The sequence below is a fragment of the Camelus dromedarius genome, chromosome 7 (genome assembly GCF_036321535.1).
Source record: "Camelus dromedarius isolate mCamDro1 chromosome 7, mCamDro1.pat, whole genome shotgun sequence".
Lineage (NCBI taxonomy): Eukaryota > Metazoa > Chordata > Mammalia > Artiodactyla > Camelidae > Camelus > Camelus dromedarius.
The window spans coordinates 64,129,251-64,149,572 of record NC_087442.1 but is presented as its reverse complement, the minus strand read 5'-3'; the positions used below and the strand labels follow the sequence as shown (position 1 = coordinate 64,149,572).

General features: G+C 37.7%; 1 protein-coding gene across 1 annotated transcript in view; it reads left to right on the top strand.

Moving 5' to 3' along the window:
* Positions 1 to 12,777: 12,777 nt before the first annotated feature.
* CDK14 (cyclin dependent kinase 14) overlaps positions 12,778 to 20,322 on the top strand; it is a 555,862-nt gene continuing 548,317 nt past the window's right edge. The window contains exon 1 of the mRNA XM_031454861.2: positions 12,778 to 12,832. The gene's annotated coding sequence lies outside the window, so the exon portion shown is untranslated. The remainder of the gene's footprint in view (positions 12,833 to 20,322) is intronic.

Here is a 20,322-nt window from a genome sequence, read left to right as displayed (position 1 = left end):
AACACAAACTTTGGTTAAATGCACAGAGTGGAATTGCTGGACATATGGTAGTTCTATTTTTAATTTTCTGAGGAAAATTCATTCTGTTTTCCATTGTGGCTGAACCAGTTTACATTCCCACCAACAGTGCAGGAGGTTTGCCTTTTCTCCACATGCCTCGCCAACACTTGTTATTTTTTTGTCTTTTTGACAATAGCCATTCTGATAGGTGTGAGGTGATATCTCACTGTGGTTTTGATTTACATTTCCATGATGATTTGTGATGTTGAGCATCTTTTCATGTGTCTGTTGGCTTCTGTATGTCTTCTCTGGAAAAATGCCTATTCAGGTCCTCTGTCCATTTTTAAATTGTTTTTTTTTAAATATTGAGTTGTATGAATTCTTTATATATTGGGATATTAATCCCTTATTTGACATATTGTTTGCAAATATTTTCTCCCATTCGGTAGTTGTCCTTTTGTTTTGTTGATGGTTTCCTTTGCTGTGAGAAAGTTCTTATGTTTGATTAGGTACAGTTTGTTTACTTTTGCTTTTGTTTCTCTTGCTGGAGGAGATGAATCCAAAAAAGTATTGCAAAAACCAAAGTCAAAGAATGTATTGCCTATGTTTACTTCTTGGAGTTTTATGGTTTCAAGTCTTACCTTTAGGTCTTAAATCCATTTTGAATTTTTTTGTTTTATACAGTGTGAGAAATGTTCTAATTTCATTATTTTATATGTAGCTGTCCAGTCTTTCCAACAGCATTTTTTTTAATAACAGCTTTATTGACATATAATTTACATGCATACAGTTCACCCATTTAAAGTGTACAATTCTATGGGTTTTAATATATTCATGTTAGTACACCTATCACCATAGTCAGTGTTCAGACACTTTCATCATCCCCCAAAGAAACTCCATACCTACCAGCAGCCACTTCCCATTTCTGTCCAGACACCCCCAGGTCCTGGCAACCACTAATCCACTTTCTGTCTTATAGATTTGCCTATCCTGAACAGTTCATACAAGTAGGAGCATACAACATATGGCCTTTTGTGACTGGCTTCTTTCACTTAGCATAAGATTTTCATGGTTCATCCATGTTGTAGCATGTACCAAAATTTCATTCCTCTTAATAGCTCAGTAATACTCTATTGTATGGATATTCCACATTATTCACTACCAACACTTATTTAAGAGACTGTCTTTTCTCCACTGTATATTCTTCCCTTTTGTGTCATAGACTAATTGATCCTAGGTGCATGGGTTTATTTCTTGGCTCTCTATTCTGTTCCATTAGTCTCTATGCCTGCTTTTGTGCTGGTATCACACTGCTTTGATTACACTAATTTAAAAAAGATATATGCATCCCAATGTTCATAGCACCATTATTTACAATGACCAAGATACGGAAGCAACATTAGTGCCCATCAACAGATGATGGATAAAGAAGATGTGGGGGGGGTGTGTGTGTGTGTGTGTGTGTGTGTGTGTGTGTGTGTGTGTGTGATGGAATATTACTCAGCCATAACAAAGAATGAAGTTGGGCTTTTTTTGCCTTTTGCAACAACATGGATGGACCCGGGCAATGATTTTATTGGACCTGCTTAGTGATATAAGTCAGACAGACAGATACAGTATGTTTTCACTTATCTGTAGAATCTAAAAAAATAAAACAAACAAATATAACACAACAGAAACAGACTCCCAGAGAACATAATAGTGGTTACCAGAGGGGGGAGAGATGGGAGAAGAGCAAAGCAGGTGATTGGGATTAAGAGGTACAACTACTAGGTTTACAATAAATAAATTACAAGGCACTCTCTTAAGGGTCTGAGGTTGTTATGGCTTTGTATTTATGTGGGTCATTTCCTTAGCTACAAGAAAAAAATTCATGTAATTTGTCTTCAATTATGCGTTATCAATTTAGGGATGCTGAATATATTGTACTGTTCCTCTGAGTAATGTGAAGTTCTGCTCTTTGAAGATTTTTTAGACTTGGTTAAGGAATTAGTCAAATTTTTTTTGTGGCAAGTGACAGAACCCAACTCAAACTAATTTAATAAAAAAGAGAATTTATTGACTCACAAAATTGATAAGTCCAGGGTGGCCCTAATTTCATGCATAGCTGAACTTTAAAGCATTTATTTCCACCTCCTCTCTCTTTTCACCTCCCAGCTCTGTCTCCATCGGTGTGTTTCCTCATTTTCTTCTGTGGCAAATTAGTGTTCTCCATATATCTGGGGAAGAGGCTGCCTCCCAGCAGATTTCTCCCAATGTCTGCATTCAATTCCACAGAAGATTCTGGTTGACTCTATTTGAGTCTTATGTACAGTCCAGCCCTAGTTACTGGGCCAGAGGGATGGGCTACTCTTAGTGTCACTGCCTGGGTCAGATGATTCCAGGAGGAGGAAAGTGGTGGGGCACAGCTGACTGACAGCTGCAGAATCCATAAAGCTGGGGAATAGGTCCGCAAAGGAAAGAAAGTGTGGTTACCAGAGAAAGGAGGATGGTGACACAAGCTGGGCAGACAGAGAGTAAAAAGATAAACTCCCTTAGGCTGCTGTATTTTCACCCTTTGACCATTCAGGAAGTGCACATTCTATTTTCCGCATTCCTACATTTTAAAAAATGCTCCTGGCAGAATAAGACAACTAACCCTCAAGTAAAATGGTATTTACCCAAGGTCACTGTCAAATATGGCCCTCCCTTCAAGGCCAGAAGTCTCTGGGCTGTAATCCTTGAATCTAGGCCTTGACTTGGCAGCTCAGTCTTTAAGCAACAGTCCAAGAGGACAGGACCCATTAAGCCTAAATGGCTTCAATCTTAAACTTGTTTTCATCTGACCTTTGGTCTCAATTAACATGAAACAAAAGCTGAGCTATAATATATCTCTTGCTCTCAGACAGTGTCTAAGGGGTGATTTTTTACATTGGAATGTATATCCTGATGGCTTCAGGATATATAGTAAGTAGTGATTGGGAGGGGTCTGGAATCAATCTTATAAGATTGCTTACCAGCATAGAACCAAATTGATTAGGTTAGAACCTAAGCTCCCCTATTCGCTAGATGTGTGACCTTATGTGAGTCAGTTGACTGCTCTGTGCCTTATTGTCCTCCTCTCTAAAGTGGACATAACAGTACCCAACTTGTAGGGCTGCCATGAGGATCAAGTGAGTTTATATATATATATATATATATATGGTTTAGAATGGTGCCTGCCCTGTGGAAGTGACAGCCATTTTCACCACTCTGTCCTCATTTTTTTTTTTTTTTTACTCTTCCAGTTTCTAGTCTTGTCTCCCACAATGCTTGCCACCTTTCTACCTTGCTTTTGCTTACTTCAGCAAGGGTCTTCAAATTCAGTTTTCCTATTTCCACATGTTCTTCTGACTATCAGTGAACAGAAGTAGGGAGGGGGTAAAGCAAGGCAGGTTGACAGCAGCACCAGGCCCATGTGTAACAGAAGAGGAATCCCCAGAGGAAAGTGTGAGTGCTGCAGACAAGGGGGACAGGAAAGTGTTAGAAAAAGAGAGGGGATTGAAAAACAAACAAATAAAAACCTATCTACTGAAGTCCGTATGACTGCTTTGTGAAATAATGTCTTAGGTTTTTAGTTCTCTACACAGAGCCTGAGAAAGGGATTCAGGTACATTTGATTTCTTGAGTGACCACTGTTCAGCAAAATTCTATGAAAGTGTAAGGGATTTAGGGAAACTAAGGGACAGGAACCAAGCAAAGATGTGATCTCAGCTAAACACTACATTTGGCCTGAACTGTGGACAGCCCTGGGCAAAAAGTTCCATAGCAGAATTATGCCTGCCTTGAGGCAAGGATGCCTATTGCTTGGAACCCCATATACTGGCCAATTACTGACAGAGGTGGAAGTAACCTCACAGGCAAGGTGGTTAAGAATGTCAAGAAAAATGGCAGCTTGAGCCATTGGCAGTCAACACTCATTACAGCTCGGTTTGTGTGCACGGGCCTGGTAAAGGGGTCTGGGCAGACCACCAACAGCATCTACTACAAATAATAATAAAATAATGATGATGGTGATGATGGCAGTTTTATACTGAACAGTTATTGAACTAGTACTAGAAGCTTACTACTGGGATTGTGATTATTATAACTTGGTCAGTGCTTTTATTTTTTTCTTTCAAATACAGTGTTTTTGGTGCAGTGAAGAAAGGGCTTGCAAAAAGTTTTGTTTTCCATATTTCAACTGTCGATTCATTTCTATATTTTGGTTAAACTGTCGTGGTGAGTTGTCCTTATTTGAATTTGTATGTACTTTTTTCAATTGACTTTTAAATGCTAGTAATTTGCTACATTTGAAGGATGATAAATTATTATATTTGCTTTATGAAAATATAACGTCTATTCAGTAGTGATACTGGTTGTTTCCAGCCAGTGTTGGTTCAAACTAGGTCAACATTCATTCTGATTGGTGGGTGCCTTATCATACCAGTTGTTAGGTACTTTAAATTTCATCTCTAAAGTACTCTGATGTATGATAACCATAACCCATGGAAGGGAGGTTTGTGTTCTTCAGTTGTTTTAGGAACTCCAGGAGTTTCTAATTAGCTAGTCCTGAGGTGAGGCCATATTGATCCCAGTAGCATTACTGTAACTTATATTTCTTCAGCTAATGTGTTCAATACTGAGAATTGCCAGCAATAACTCCCTAGGCCTGAACTCATCTCAATCATCAAATAATCTTTAAATTATATCTGTAATGTAGTATTTTTATTTTTTTAATTGAAGTGAAAAAATAAGAATTTTGCTCTCAAGTCCATGTTTTCTCCAGGTACTATCAGATAAATTTAAATCATAATTATTTGTAGCAAAGAACTTACATAAGCAAGTGACACTTCATGTATTTAAGTCTGAATGGGCAACCCTAGTCTCCTACTCCATGTTCTGCCTGTCGGGTTTCATTTTATAGGTCCACCAGACTGATAAGTTAAATAGTCCTGAGAGGGGATAAAGTTTACAAGTGCTAGTTATAAATCTGCTTTCCCAGCAAGCATTGGTTATCTCTTTGATAAGGAACTCCTGAAACTCAAACAACATACCATCCCCTGCTGCTAACTGTATCCTCACAGAAATAGCAACCTGAGGAGTCTATTTTTTTCTGTTGAGATATTGCCTGGAATGAGGTTAGAGATAAAATAAAGGAAAAAATAAGCCAATGGCCTAATTGTTCACCAATTTGGAGATAAAGGACATTAAATATTACCTCTTTTTAGCAATCTAGACTATTTTCAAATCTTAGTGATTATTGTGTTAATGGTAGTTTTATTGGAATATATGATGTTTGTTACTGTATCATTTTAATAGTGACCTGTGAATTTGTATTTAAGAATCACACTGCATGCTATGAGAAATGATGAAAATATAAGAACTAATTAACTTTCATTAACTTAAAGTATATTTCTTTTTGTACATTTCAGTTGACATGTTTGGAATGCTGATGCTTCTACTCCTTGCAATAGTAATTATAGCATTCATTTGGCATAGCTGCATCTATCACCATTACCTTCAGACGTATGTTCATTTTACCCTTAGTAAGAATGCACTTTGAGATATCGTTGAAGAGAATGCTAAGCTAGTAATCAGGACATGTTTTGCCTTTTTTATGTAATAAAAATAATGTATGCATCCATATGATATGGAAAAAATTTCAAAAAGTACAGGAAATTGTAAAATGAAAAGTTTAATTTTCCCACTCCACATTCCACCTCTGAAACCTCCTCTCCAAAAGTAATCTCTTTAGTATGATTCTGTTTGTAGTTCTTTCTACTTCTGGTTACCTCCATGTGTTTGAACAATATGGTTATATCTCCTTTTCATGATTTATTAACTTTAAATATTATCTATTGACTCCCCATTATGAAAGCTGAAAATTTTATCTTGCTCTGTCCATATCTTTTTGTTATTTTGCTGCTAGGGGATATCATTATTTTGCTATTTTTGAATTGTAACTACTGTCGTTCATTATTAGCTCTTAAGATGCCTATTATTTCTGCTGTTGGTTATCTTTCTGAGTTTGAGTAACCTATTTAAACCTCTGTTTCTCTATCCATCAATACTTCTCTCAGTATTTAATATAAGAAAATTTGGAACCCTATGCTTCTATCTATCCTCTCCTCCCTCTTTCTCCTAAATTCTGTAGGTTTTCTCACTCATTTGACCTTGTCAAGTGTATAATATTTAGATTCTGTTCTGTAGCTATATTTATATCTAAGACTCTGTTCTGTGGCTATATTTATATCTTGAAATGCTTACTCTATAGTTTGAATCTAAAATGTTTTAACTAATAAAAATAATAAAACATATTGTGATTGTATAAATACTGTTTAGAAAAGAACTGAAGTGGAAACAGGAAATGCAATTCTATGTGACTAACGTATTACTTGAAAAGGAATTACCTAGTATTAAGATCAAATAAAGTCTCTCTCCTTACTCTCCATTTCTCAAAATCATGATATATTTCAGCTTGTTTCATGTTTACATTGTTGACTTTCCTATACAGCTTTTGCATTTCTTAGAGTTTTTAGTTTCTTTCATTATTTCTTGTCAAGAAGGACATAGGACACACGTGTCTCTATTTCCATCACTACGATTGTTCATCTAATATTTGGTAAAATATATTCATTTTCTTCTTATATGCTTTTAAAATTCCTCTGACTTCCTGTTATAATTTACAAAAACTAGTTTCATATCATTGCTCTACTGAGTTAGAAATTTTTGGATCCCAAACCTTCCCTTTTTTAATGATTCACTTTTTTTCCCTTTTGCTGGAGTATATTCTCAAGTAACTTTTTCAAAAGCAGTTCATAGAAGGTATGGAAAGTACTTACTTTTTTAAAACTTTTTTTTATTGAGTAATAGTCATTTTACAATGTTGTGTCAAATTCCAGCGTAGGGCACAATTTTTCAGTTATACATGAAAATAAATATATTCATTGTCACTTTTTTTTTTTTTTGCTGTGAGCTACCACAAGATCTTGTATATATTTCCCTGTGCTACACAGTATAATCTTGTTTATCTATTCAATATTTTAAAATCTTAGTCTGTCCCTTCCCACCCTGCACCCCCTTGGCAACCACAAGTTTGTATTCTATGTCTATGAGTCTGTTTCTATTTTGTATTTATGTTTTGTTTTGTTTTTTTTAGATTTCACATATGAGTGATCTCATATGGTATTTTTCTTTCTCTTTCTGGCTTACTTCACTTAGAATGTCATTCTCCAGGAACATCCATGTTGCTGCAAATGGCATTATGTTGTCGGTTTTTGTGGCTAAATAGTATTCTATTGTATAAATATACCACCTCTTCTTTATCCAGTCATCTGCTGATGGACATCCAGGCTATTGTAAATATTGCTGCTATGTCTTGGCTATTGTAAATAGTGCTGCTATGAACATTGGGGTGCAGGTGTCATTTTGAAGTAGGGCTCCTTCTGGATATATGCCCAGGAGCAGGATTCCTGGGTCATATGGTAAGTCTATTCCTAGTCTTTTGAGGAATCTCCATACTGTTTTCCACAGTGGCTTTCCTTGCCTCCCTCTCCCACTCTTAATGATTTAGATGTCTTCTTTTACAATTTTGTGTTTATTCTTTTTTGTAATTCATGGTAGTTATCACCTTTCCAGTTATGAGTTTCTCATTTTTGTAGCATCTTACTTCTTTTCTATTTAGAGTAGACTTGCCAATATTTCTTTTAGCATGGGTTTAGTGTTGCTAAACTCTTAGTTTTTGCTTGTCTGTGAAGTTCTTTATCTCTCCTTCTATTCTAAAGAATAGCCTTGCTGGATAGAGTATCCTAGGCTACATCTTTTTTTCATTCAGGACTTTGAATATATCATGCCACTCCCTTCTGGCCTGTAGTGTTTGTGTAGAGAAATCAGCTGAGAGCCTTATGGGGGTTCCCTTTTAACTCACTCTTCATTTTTCTTTTGCTGCCTTTAGGATCCTTTCTTTATCCTTGACTCTGGCCATCTTGATTGTGATATGTCTTGGTGTGGGTCTGTCTGGGTTCTTCCTGTTTGGGACCCTCTGAGCCTCCTGTACTTGGATATCTGATTCCTTCTTCAGGTTTGGGAATTTTTCAGTCATGATTTCTTCAAATACCTTTTCAATCCCTTTGTTCTTTCTTCCCCTTATGGAACCCCTAATATGCATAGATTGGCACACTTTATATTATCCAATAGGTCCCTTATGTTGTTTTCATTGTTTTTTATTTGTTTTTCTCTCAGCTGTTCTGTTTGGGTGCTTTCTGTTGTCCTGTCTTCTAGGTCACTTATTCGTTCCTCTGCATTATCTAGTCTGCTTTGCACAGCCTTTAGGTCACCTCTCATCTCAGCAAGTGAGTTTACTAATTCTACTTGGTTCTTCTTTATAGCTTTTATTTCACTTTTGACATATTTTATATCTCTAAACATTTTTTTAATTCCTTCAGTACTTTGATCACTCCTTTTCTGAAATCTTGATCTAGTAGGCCATCAAAGTCTATTTCCTTGATTGTGCTTTCAGGGGATTTCTCTTGATCTTTTAATTGGGAGTGGTTCCTCTGCTTCTTCCTATTGCTCTTATTTCTCTGGCACTGTGGCTGGTGGGCAGGTGGGTCACTCCCCCTCCCGATGTCACAGTCAGGTGCTGTGCTCCGACGGGACAGGTGGGCCAGTAGCGCCCCCTCCCAGCACCATGGTCAGGTGCTCCATTCCTGCCAGGGAACTGGTTGCTCCACTGCTCTGTGCAGCTGCCTGCTCCTCCTTGGGTTGGCGCTTCATACGCAGGCTCTGGGAAGACCGCGAAACAGCCCTGCCCCTGCTCTGTGCCAAATCTCAGCTCCTTGTTTGTCTTGGTGGCATGAGTTCTCTGAGGTGCTAGGGCAGAAAGATCCTATCTGCCTCAGGCTGTAAACAAGTCTCAGTCCTGCCTAGGAGGTTGCAGAGCCCCTGGGTGTGGATTCAGGTCTCCGCCCTGCCCCCGCCTGGGTGCTGCGTACAGAAGGAGATGGTGGCTGTGGCTGCGCCCTGCCTCTCTTCTCACGAGAAGCACCGGTAATTGTGCCGTGGGTCTGAGGAGACAAAGGCTACGGTGCCCTTTCCCCCAGGGCACACCAGCTTTGTTGCTTTGCTTTTTTCTCAATTTATGGGAGACCGAGGTTGTTCTGCTCTGTATCCCCTCCCAGCCACGGTGCGCAGCACCCTGCAGTCCCCCAGGGCTGCCTCAGTGCAGCCACCCCAGTCCTCCGCCTGGCTCGGGCAGCCTGTCCTGGTCCCAGCTGCCGGCTCGCGTCTCGGGCTGGGTGTTGCGGGGACCCTTTGTGCCCGTTTAACTTAGTTCTGTCAGTCAAGGGGTGCTCGGGGCAGATCTGAGACTCGGAGGCTCCCCCTCCGTCCCGTTGTCCTCTCCGTTGGAGTGGGGAGACCCAGCGAACAAGCGCTATTCCTCCTTTGCCTCTCCCTCCCCGCGGGACTGGTCCCACACTGTTTTGCTTTTTCTTCTTTCTTTTTTACTTTTCTCCTACCAGATTTTTGGCGTCTTTGTCTTTCAAAGAGGGCGATGTTCTGTCGGAGTTCAGCAGGTGCTCTGGTTGGCTGAGTGGGTCCGTAGATGTGAGTTTCGGTGTATTTGTGGGAGAGGGTGAGCTATGAGCGTCCTTCTACTCAACCATCTTGCTGCTCCTCTGGAAAGTATTTTCATAGTCCATACATGTTGAGAAGTTTATTTGTCTCCATTCTCCTTCAGGCTAACACAGTATTATTTTCTTTCTTCAGATTGTATGCCTTTTTCAAGAAGGACACACCGACAAGATAGAAATACCCATAGATAAGGTAGATGCACAGTAATAGGCCCATCTGTAAGTAAAATGTGCCTATGTGAAAAAGTACAGGTTGGCCAAATGTTCTGTTTGCTTAGTTAAGACCGCTACTTTATCTAGGACTTTGTATTTACCTGGCTTTGAGACTTTATGCCCTTTCCTTATTACCATATAAAGATAAAGGAAAGGGTAATATGGAAGTTAATTCCTTATCCTTTATGTCTAGAACAAAAATATACCCAGAAGGAAGAATCAATAAGGGTACGTTGAATTTGTAGCAAGAGGCTGTGGCAAACATTGCTTTTTCTTTTTTTTATAATTTTTTCCCGGGATCCTGGTCTCTTAGAAGTGTCATCAATTTTTTTGCATAGTGCTTATGAGTAATGTAGCAAATCATACCCCCAAGGGAATAGGAGCCTGAGCAAATATCCATTATAGAAGCTTCTGCAGTTTAAAAGGAAAACCCTGAAGCCTCTCTGCAAATAGGCTACAACACTTGTCTTCAGTCCTGGTCTAGCTCTGCCATTCATCTTCCATCTCTTCTTTTTCGATTTCTTCTAGAGATGTCCTAGATCTTGTTAATTCCATGGGCACTGCATTCTGTTAGAGGAATTTGTCTTATTCCAAATGGTGGAGAGCATAAATGTTTAACTGTTCATACATTCAGTACTTCCTTGACTCTCATCTATTTCAGTAAATATTTACTGAGTATTGATTATGCCTTAAGTGGTGTGGTTGTCACTAAGGATATAATCATAACAAGAAAGATAAATCCTTGCCTTCATGGAGCTTACATCCCACTAAGGGAACATAGAGAGTAAAATAGGCAATTGGTAATTCTATTGCTAACTTACTGATATTTTAAATGATATTTCATTTATTTTAACTGTGTTGTTCTTTATCAAACACTTTAATTCTCCTGGTAGATAAATAAAAGGAGAATTTAATGTAATAAAGCAATGGTGATTTAAAAATTGCATAAATGTAATCTATCTAATGAAATAAAATAATTCAAATAGCTTTAACTATTCTGAAAATAAACCTCACTAATTCTAAATTTACCATCATTTTGAACAGGACTCAAGTCCGTATTGCTGGAAGACGCACAATTTACATTCCTCGTGGGAGTGGTCCTGGCAAGTGTTTTAATTTATTTGATGAAATGTTTCAGACTCTTTCAGTAACTCACAGCTGGAAGTCTTCCCCTTATATGTATTTGAGGCATCAAATTAAAGTATGAGTAGGAAACATTGTTTTCATTTCTAAGACCCATTCTTATAATATCCGTAGCTAGTCTAGGGTGGGTAAAAACCAGTATATTGATAGAGAAGAGTTTAAAATTTCCAACCTAAATTGGATATTAAAAACTTTCCCAATTCCCCCAACTCCCACTCCACAAAAGCAACTCAACAACAGATTAACTTTGCCTTAAGAAATCCTTGAAGATTTTCCCCAAATCAATTCATTTCATCTTAACTAGTTGGCTGACCCGCTATCCATTATTTTCAGCTTGAGTCTTTAAACCTTCCCTTACTTACAGGGCTCCCTCTTACCCAGGACTCAAATCTTAACTTCCTCCAGTTCATCACATGCAGCACCTGAGCAGGTCCTTCCACTCCTCTGCCCAGGCCTAGAACCTGGGACCCCAACTGAAGTCAGAAACGTGGCCCCTTTGTTCACCTTGGTTACTGGACCATAAAAAATGGACTGAGGAAAGAGTACTGCAAGGTCCTTTATAATTTCCATTAAAAATAACTTTGGGGGACATCCAGGTTACTATGCTTCTCTGGGCCTCCGGGACATGATACTGAATCTGAATGAGAAGCAGGGTGAACCTTACAGGGGCGAGGATGTACTGTCAAGCATGTACGCATGCCATCGCCAACTCCTCGATCTTGTTATGTAGAAATTGTTTTGGTGGTAACACGATCATGAACTATTTCAAAAAGCTATTTGAGAGGAGGAGCTGAAGTGCGGGGTAATTGCTACTTCTTGGGGTTGAAATCAAAACAGAGGACTGCAGAGAATGATGTGTCATTTCAACTTGTCTCCTTCCATCTTAAATTCTACAACAAACTGGGCCAGGAGAAATGCTTTGAAAAGAACACAGAGTTGAATGTTTATTCCTTTTGGGTAGAAATAGTTATCTATTCACAGTTTGAGTTACACTAGATTCATTGTAAGAAAAAATGTAATCAAATTCACAAAGCAGTATTATTTTCACCCAGGAGAAAAATCTCAAGCCCAGGGGATTGCCTATATCAAAAGGTTGAATAAAGGAAACAAGATTCTTCAAGAGGAATTGAGAAGATGGAAAAGTGGGAGACAGTGGTGTCATAGAAATCAAGAGAGGAGGGTCTGAATATGGAGGGAGAGAGTCATGAGTGTCCTTTGGACTTACAAACTGGAAGTTTACTGGTACCCTTTTTGCATGTGGTAGTCTTATCAGTGTTTATTCAAGACAATAGACAAGTGTGTTTAGACTTCTAACTTGTGGAGGAGGAAAATACATAACCTGGAAAACGTTATATATTATGCACTATTTGACCAAGATGCCCCTCACCCACAGAGTTATTTTCCAGGAGTGGTGGTAATATCACCTCTGTTGGTCCTTGGTCCAAACTTGCCTAGAAAATGAATTCAGAAGATGATTTGCTGGGATTAGGGATTCACTGAGCAGCCAGCCACAGGTTTTCTGTCACCAGAGACAACTAATTTTGTGGTCACTATCAAATATTTGGACTTTTCCTCTTTGTTAAACTCATACCCAAGGTGGTAATACCTTAAGTCACTTAAGCCTTAATTATTAAAATAGCAGTAATAGTAAAATCTCAGAATGGAAATCATATGATTCTTTATAAATATTTTGTGTTTAGCATTTTTTAAATTAGGTAAGTCATCACTGACTTTTCTTAGAAAGACTTTGACAAGGTAAATTAATTCTTTCTTTGCACAGAGTATGATGAATAGATAACTGAAAAGATAGATCATCCAGAGAGAGAAGAAGGAAGTTTTCAATGGTAAGCTTTCAAATTTTATTGCATGACTTCCCCCACCTCTTATTAAGCAACTTTCCAGAATGCAATCAGAATTAAGAAGGTAAGCAGAAATCAAATCTGTATAATGTGAACTGATTTTCAATGCCTAAAACATGTAATGGAAGGGAGCAGAAAATGGAGCAGTAACAGCTCCTTAGTCAGGCTGCCTTAGTTGAAATCTAGGCTTCATTTAGTAAGTACATACTATTGGACAACTAACTTAATCTGTCTGTGCCTTACTTTACTCACTTGTTAATATTCTCTAGTAATAGTGACTAAATCAATGAGTAGCTCTGAGGACAAAATGAGATTTTACAGGAAAAATTTTTAGAATTCCCCTGACACTCGGGAAGTTCTCAGTAAATGTTAATTGTTACTGCTGGAGTCACAGAATCCCAGCCCTTGGAAGCATATAACAGTCACCCTGCCCACCCCTCATCCATTGCTGGGACCCTCTTACCAAAATCTCTGGCATGTTGGATGGTGATCAGCTAGGGACTGTCACTTGAATTAAAACAGTTACTAATTTGGCTGTGTGTGTGTGTGCGCGCACACACAGGTGCTTGACTTTCAACAGGATGAACACACAGGCATACTTTTATTGCCATCTCCTACATCCACCTAAACAGAAAGGAAGTCTCTGACTAGAGACAAGCTCCGTCATTCTATAGCTCCTGAAGTAGTTGGTCCAGGTTAATAAGGAGGGAGGGAAAGGAGAATGCAGGTAACTTTCAGAAGCCTGCAGGCCTCCTACAGGCCAGAATGATCTCCAGGAGAGAGATTAGAATTTAAAAGATCAGTGACACTGCAAAGGCCATCTATCATTCAAACTGGGAATGTTTTGAGAGTAAAAAGGAACGCTATGAATAATTATACTGGGAGAACAGATATAAAACAGGACTATCTTGGGCAAAAGAAAGTGTGTAGTCATGCTGGTTAACACGCACTGTTGTAATGGACATGTGTACATTTATTTGCTGTTGGAGGGACTGAGAATACAAACTTTTTAGAAGGCAATCTGATTGTATCTATTAAAACATTTTTGGGTACTCTTCGACCTGATAACTCTGCTGTTGGTTATTAGAAATTTTCCCCTTTATGAGTCACCAAAATTTTGTGTATTAGTTGAACCATATGAAATTTCTAGATTTGTCATTCTGTGACATACTACAAGGACAGTTTCTTATAGTTCAGATTAATAAAATGATAGAGTTGATCTAGGTGTTGTGGGGCCTGAAGCTTATGGAATTTGGGGACCCTCTTTAAAAATCTTCCTTTTGTTAATTTTACAAAAATATTTTACTCTGATAAGACATTCCCAGGACCTCAAAACGCCTAGGGCAAATGAAGGCTTCTAAACTTAAGCTATACTACACACACACGTATTCTATTAAATATTTAAAAAATAGGACATACACTTTCTTGTCTAGACTTAAATAAGAATGGAAGTGCCATGTACTACATTTGGGGGTATATATTAGTGCAAGAATTCTAAAAGTCAGTTTGCTAATATGAATCAAGAGCCTTATCCTTTTTCTACTCTTTATCCCAATAATGTTACTCTTGGGAATTTATCCCATGAATGTAATCTGAAATAGTTTCATTTTTTTAACATTTAGCTCTGTGATCCATTTGGAATTAAGCATGGTATGTGGTGTGAGATTCAGCTCCAATTTTATCTTTTTCCGAAAGGCTATCCAGTTGTCCCAACACAATTTGTTTTAGAAGTCAATCTTTATGCCAGTGATACAAGATGGAATCTTTTTCATAGATTACATTTCCATACACATTTGAGTATATTTTTGTATATTCTATTCACTGCCATTGGTTTATCTCGCTAATCATTCCCCAATGCTGTAATTAATTATGGAAGATATATACATTATTTTGATATCTGGAAATGATATTAAACTTCTCCCTACCTTGCTTTGCTCTTTTTGTTTCCATTCTTTCTGAATTTTAAGTTTAAGCATAATAAAGACCGGTTGTTTATTCTAACTTGTGCCAATGCTGGAAATTTCAGAAAATTAAACATTTGGTCTCCGGAAGAGATAATCATTCTACAACTTCAGAGATTCTGTGTGCAAAGTAATTAACGAATTTACAGTGATCTCTTGATGTGGTTCATCTTGGTTTCTGTCTCCTCCTCTTTCCTGTATTTCTTCCTCTTTCTCTTTCTCTTTTTCCCCTCTCTCGTTTTCTTTTTTCTTTTCTTTTTCCTTCCTTCTTTTCTTTTCTCCATTCTAGAAGCAGACTTCCCAAAGAAGGCCTTGATGATACTAGGAATTTTTTTAAAAAACTTTATGTCTTCTCATGTTGCCTTACTGTCCAACTTTTGTACCAGAACATTTCATTTTGAATAAAATGCTACTGCAGGGGGGAAAATGTCATTGAAGAAGAACTTTTACAATACAGTTGATCATATAATAATCATATAAAGACTTTCAAATGCATAATGTAGAAGTTTCCATTTTTAATGCTTTTTGGTTAGATATTCTGTTAAAAATAAAACAGCAAAACATTTTAAAAATGACCCCTGATGTTCTAGCCCCAAACTGTCTTCTATAAGGCAATATTTTGAAATCTTGGAATAAAATGTAAAAATAAGCTAGCACAAATTGTAGGACTAATTACCAATTCTTGTTCATATCTAATAAGTAAATTTAAAGAAAAGGTAGTGACCTCTATTGAGAGGAAAGGAATTGACCCAGGATTGTGAGGAAACAGGACTGTGAAGAGAGAGACATAAAGAGCTAGAAAGACTGGGATTCAGGGAAACTTTTGTGTGAGTGATAAGAACGGGATGAGAGAGAGCGTTTGATGAGAGAGCTGTCTTAAATTGGGAAATAGACTCCAAGCAGAGATTTACCTGCAAGAGTCTATTGGAGAAAGCTCCTAAAAATAACACGTGTAAGGGAGAAAAAGAAGCAGACTTGGGCAGGGAGAAGAGCTGAATTGTCATATGATCATAACAGAGGCCTTAGTCAATTTTACAGGTAGTCCTGGAACCTGGATAGCCTTTCTAACTGAGGCACAGGGGCTCAAGCCCCCACATCAACTAACATTAGATGTCGGATGCTCTCCAAAAGGAGACTTAACTTGAGCAGGGCAGCTCCCTTTGTCTGAGGGCAGTTCTCAAAGAGAGCCTGGCAGCTGGAGGAAGGAGTGCCTTGTTCCTGAATGAGAAGTCCAGGCAGTACACCATAGCATCTACCACAGCAGCTGTCATTAATTTGGGGGAATATTGACAAGAATGATGCTGGGAAGATAGGATTTTGAAATGTTCTCCTGCTTGTTAAGTGCACACTTGTCCCTCACAGCTTAAGCATTTTCTTTATAATCTAAGGAAATATTAACATTTCTTTCAGTTATATTTTCCATTGTTACTGAAATTATTCTTATTATTTGATTGACCCTATGCAGAGATTGGGCCACATTTGATCAGCTTTATTTTCACATTAAATAAATTTTGGAATAGAATTAATTGTGATGGTGACTGAGAAGGGAAAAATATATAAATAAAAGATGGTAGATTTACTAGAAAAAGAAGGTAATTGAAAAAAGGATGTCTTGGAGAAGTAGAAAAAAGCAGATCTAATGGGACAGAGAGTCGGGGAGTAGAAGACTGTGACCAGAGAGTAAAATTTCCTCCTGGAATACTGAGATGAATTGGTTTAGGTCAGGGATTGGCAAATTTTTTCTATAAAAGGCCAGATAGTAAATATTTTGGGCTTTTGGGTCCTTCTCGTCTACTCAACTTTGCAGTCATTGTGCAAAATTAGCCACAGACAATACATAATCAAATGGATGTGACTGTGTTCCAACAAAATTCTATTTACAAAAACATAAGATGGTCAGACCTGATGATATGATGATATGGTTTGCAAGCCATAGTTTGTGGAGCCTTGGTTTAGGTGATGAAAAAAGACCACTGAGTGGCTAACTGGTGTTTGCCTAACTTATTACACTGACTTGTAACAAATGTTTTTAAAGATTCCAAATAAAAGAGCCAAAAGAAGATACAAAGAGAAGGCTGGAATAAAATAACCTTATGTAACTCATAATGTGATCACTTTTGTCATATGGTTGATCATACATGCACAGCCTTTCGTTTCATGATATACTAATTTTTTTCATACTTCACATTTATATTCTTACTTCCTTAAATACTGAGTTTTCTGAGATCAAAGCAACAATTAATCCAGCTAACATATGCCACCCTAATAAATCCAAATGGATTTTGACGAACAGACCATAAAAAAACAGCTAATCTCATGATAAAAGATGTGGCAGTAATCCAAGAGGAACAGATTAGACTTCTAAAATACACGTGTGACAGGAGTCTTTCCTCTTAATTTGTGTGATTCTTGACAAATCTGTTATATTTCACATGTTATTATGAAGCTGTCCAATAAAAACACATTTGATACTTTTCCAGAGTTTTAAAATCTACATGACAAATTTTAAACTCCTTTGAAAAGGATAGTCAATGCCTTTTTGGAATAAGGCAGTATTTTCTATATCCAACTTGCTTCCTGGCCAAATCCATGAACAGAGATGTTATTAAGGAAAGTCTTCGTTGGCCTGTATGAGATGAGATGATCTTGATTGTACAACCAATAGAAATTTACTCCAAAATTTCATTTATTCATATAAATTGGGTACCCAAATAATTAAAAAGGGAGGATTAAGAGAAGCCTTTTTGTTGCTTATGTCTTTTGGTAAACATATGCTATTCAGTTATGTACTGAGCATGCCAGAGCCTAATGAGCAAATTGTGACTGAAAATTGTGAAGACAGACTTAACCTTCTGTTTCCTCCTGGTAGAGGAGAGCAACAGTTAAAGGCGGAGGGTGAGTGGCAGAATGACAATAGCTTTGTTAACTTGACTCTGTAGACTAGATGATCATTGCCTGAAATGCCAGCTTCTGGTTGGCTGTAAGAAAATGCCTTTTTCTCATTTCGCTCACCAGCTTTCCTCCATCCATTTAAATGGTAGTTACACATTTATAATGCATTGCTAGTATGTCTAGTTTTGCTCAGAATCCTCTGGGAGCTCTAGAGACTAGTGTTTTCATGATGAGGGATACTCTTTTGGAGTTATTTCTTTGCTTGGGAAGATCTCGGTTCTGTTAATTTTTTTTTTCTACTTTTACTTTCCCGTTTTTTACCCTCAAAAGCATTAGGATTTTCCCGATTAAATAGTGAGCATTGGCAAAATTGAAGCATGATATTCAAGTCATGTAACTTTAAATAATCTCTTGAAGTATATTTTAATTACATTGGTGGTTGCTGCATACATATTAATTTGGTATTGAGAATTGTTTTCCTATAAATGTCAGACTAATTTGCAGTAAAATCACCCCCCTCAAATTTTTCCCTTTACAAAATTATATTCTTATATTCTTTAAGAATCTAATGGTTAATTCTGATCCTGCATCTTTCCTTTTTCCCTTCTCCTCTCTGTGCATGGAATTTAGTTTAAGATTCATTGTGGTATTCATAGCAGTGCTTATGTGTTTCTTTACATGTAGTGTTTTATCTTGACCTTCCAAATAACTTGAATGCAATAGAAGTACCAAACAAAACCTGATGATCTGGTGAAATTAATAACGACAAGTACTAAGCATGAATATCTCAACATATTCTTGATCTAATGTTTATGTAAGCAATTACTTTTTATCAGTAAACTTTTATCCTTCTAATATCAAGATCATTTTTATGTAAATGTCCATCAAATTCTTTGAAGTACAAGCATTTTTTGCCAGGTTATTTATAACAGATAAGATTAATAATTACTATATAAAGTTGACAAATATAATGCAGAATAACATTTTTTCTATATGTATATAGTGATGGTTTCTGTTAAAAGGGTGTCTATATGAAATAGAACCACATAAATGAGACCCTGTGAGTAATTTTTAAAAATCAGTGAGGGCAATAACATTTTTCTCAAAGGACTCCTCCTAAAATGTGATAAGTACTTTTTTGGGAGGTAGGTGAGTCCTGTGGTCAGGTTTAAAAGTTGCACCTGAAATTTACTAGCTGTGAGATCTAAGGTAAATTGCATCTCTAAGCCTTGGATTTCCTCATGCATATGGGAATAATAATAACCACTTCGCAAGGAAGTTTAGGAATAATGTAGGAAAAGCTCCTGGAATATAGTATATAATGAATAAATGGCAGCTCCTGGGCAAGGGAAGGAGCCAGGCAAGATACTACCGTGAAGTAGAGTTTGTCTCTGAACCAGCAAGATCCTGGGTTCAGATCTCTGCCCATTACTTTTTAGCTGTTTAATACTAAGCAAATTATTTAAATACTGTCTCCCTATATGAAAGGGAAATAATACTGCTATAAAAGTTGTGTGAGAAGTAATATAAATACTGTATATAAACTACTTTTTATAGTGCCTGGCATATAGTAGGTACTTAATAATGGTTCTATTATTGCCTGTTGTAAGCCTATTATGCCACTTTCGGTCTGTAGGAACTATGGGAACACATGGAGGAGCCTTGCAGTTTACCTTAAGACACTTAAAATCTTTAAAGGAAGATAAGGCCTTGAGATAAGTGTAAGTTTAGATAGTACACAATATAGTGTATTAAGTCCCACAAGTTAAAGTCTAGATAACTTCTGTTCGTAGGGGTCAAGTAAGACAATGGAAGCAGTCATGGCAGCTCAGCTGAGTTTGAAGATTAGACAGGATTATCAACAGGTAGAGATTAGCGTTGCCAAGGGAGGGAGTTTTGGGGAAAGGAAGCAGAATGAGCAATGAAAGCCATGAAAGTGAAAGAGCATAATCATACATGAGTAAAATAGTGAATAATTTCTACTGTTTATTTAAAATATAAGGGACAGGGAAGGTGTGGGATTAACAGCTGACACTTTGATGGCACTTGTGTGCCTGGCACTGTTCTGAGGGCTTTACAAGTATTAATTCATTGAATCCTCACAACAGCCACTTGAGATGTCTTAGGAAATGGAGCCCATATACTGCCTATATGTGAGATAGAAAATGATGTCCCTTCCCCAAGCCTGTGGCTGCCCCTTGGTGATACATGGCTTGGTGACTGGTGTATGGGCTACACTTCTACCCCAGCACCTCTTCCTCTCTCCCCCCTTAGCCAGGTGCTTCACTCAGGACCCCTCAGCCTACACTAGAGTGTGCAGCAGTCTGGCTTAAGGTCTCAGAGCTGGGCGATCTGGCTCCGAGGGTCTGAGCTTTTAATCATGACACTATGCAAAGAGAAAGGGACCTGGTCCTTATCTGTGGAGAACATTGAAATCCACACTCAGGAATTTGAGCTTTATTTTAAAGGTAAGGGGAAACATTGACTATATTTTGAAGAAACGTGGAGGCACTTTTTAGCAGAGGTAGGGAATAACAGTCACATTTGTAAGGAAATACACCTCATGGTATTGGGGGGACAGGGAGAAGGGACGGGTGGGTGGCTTAGAGAGGAGTGATTCCG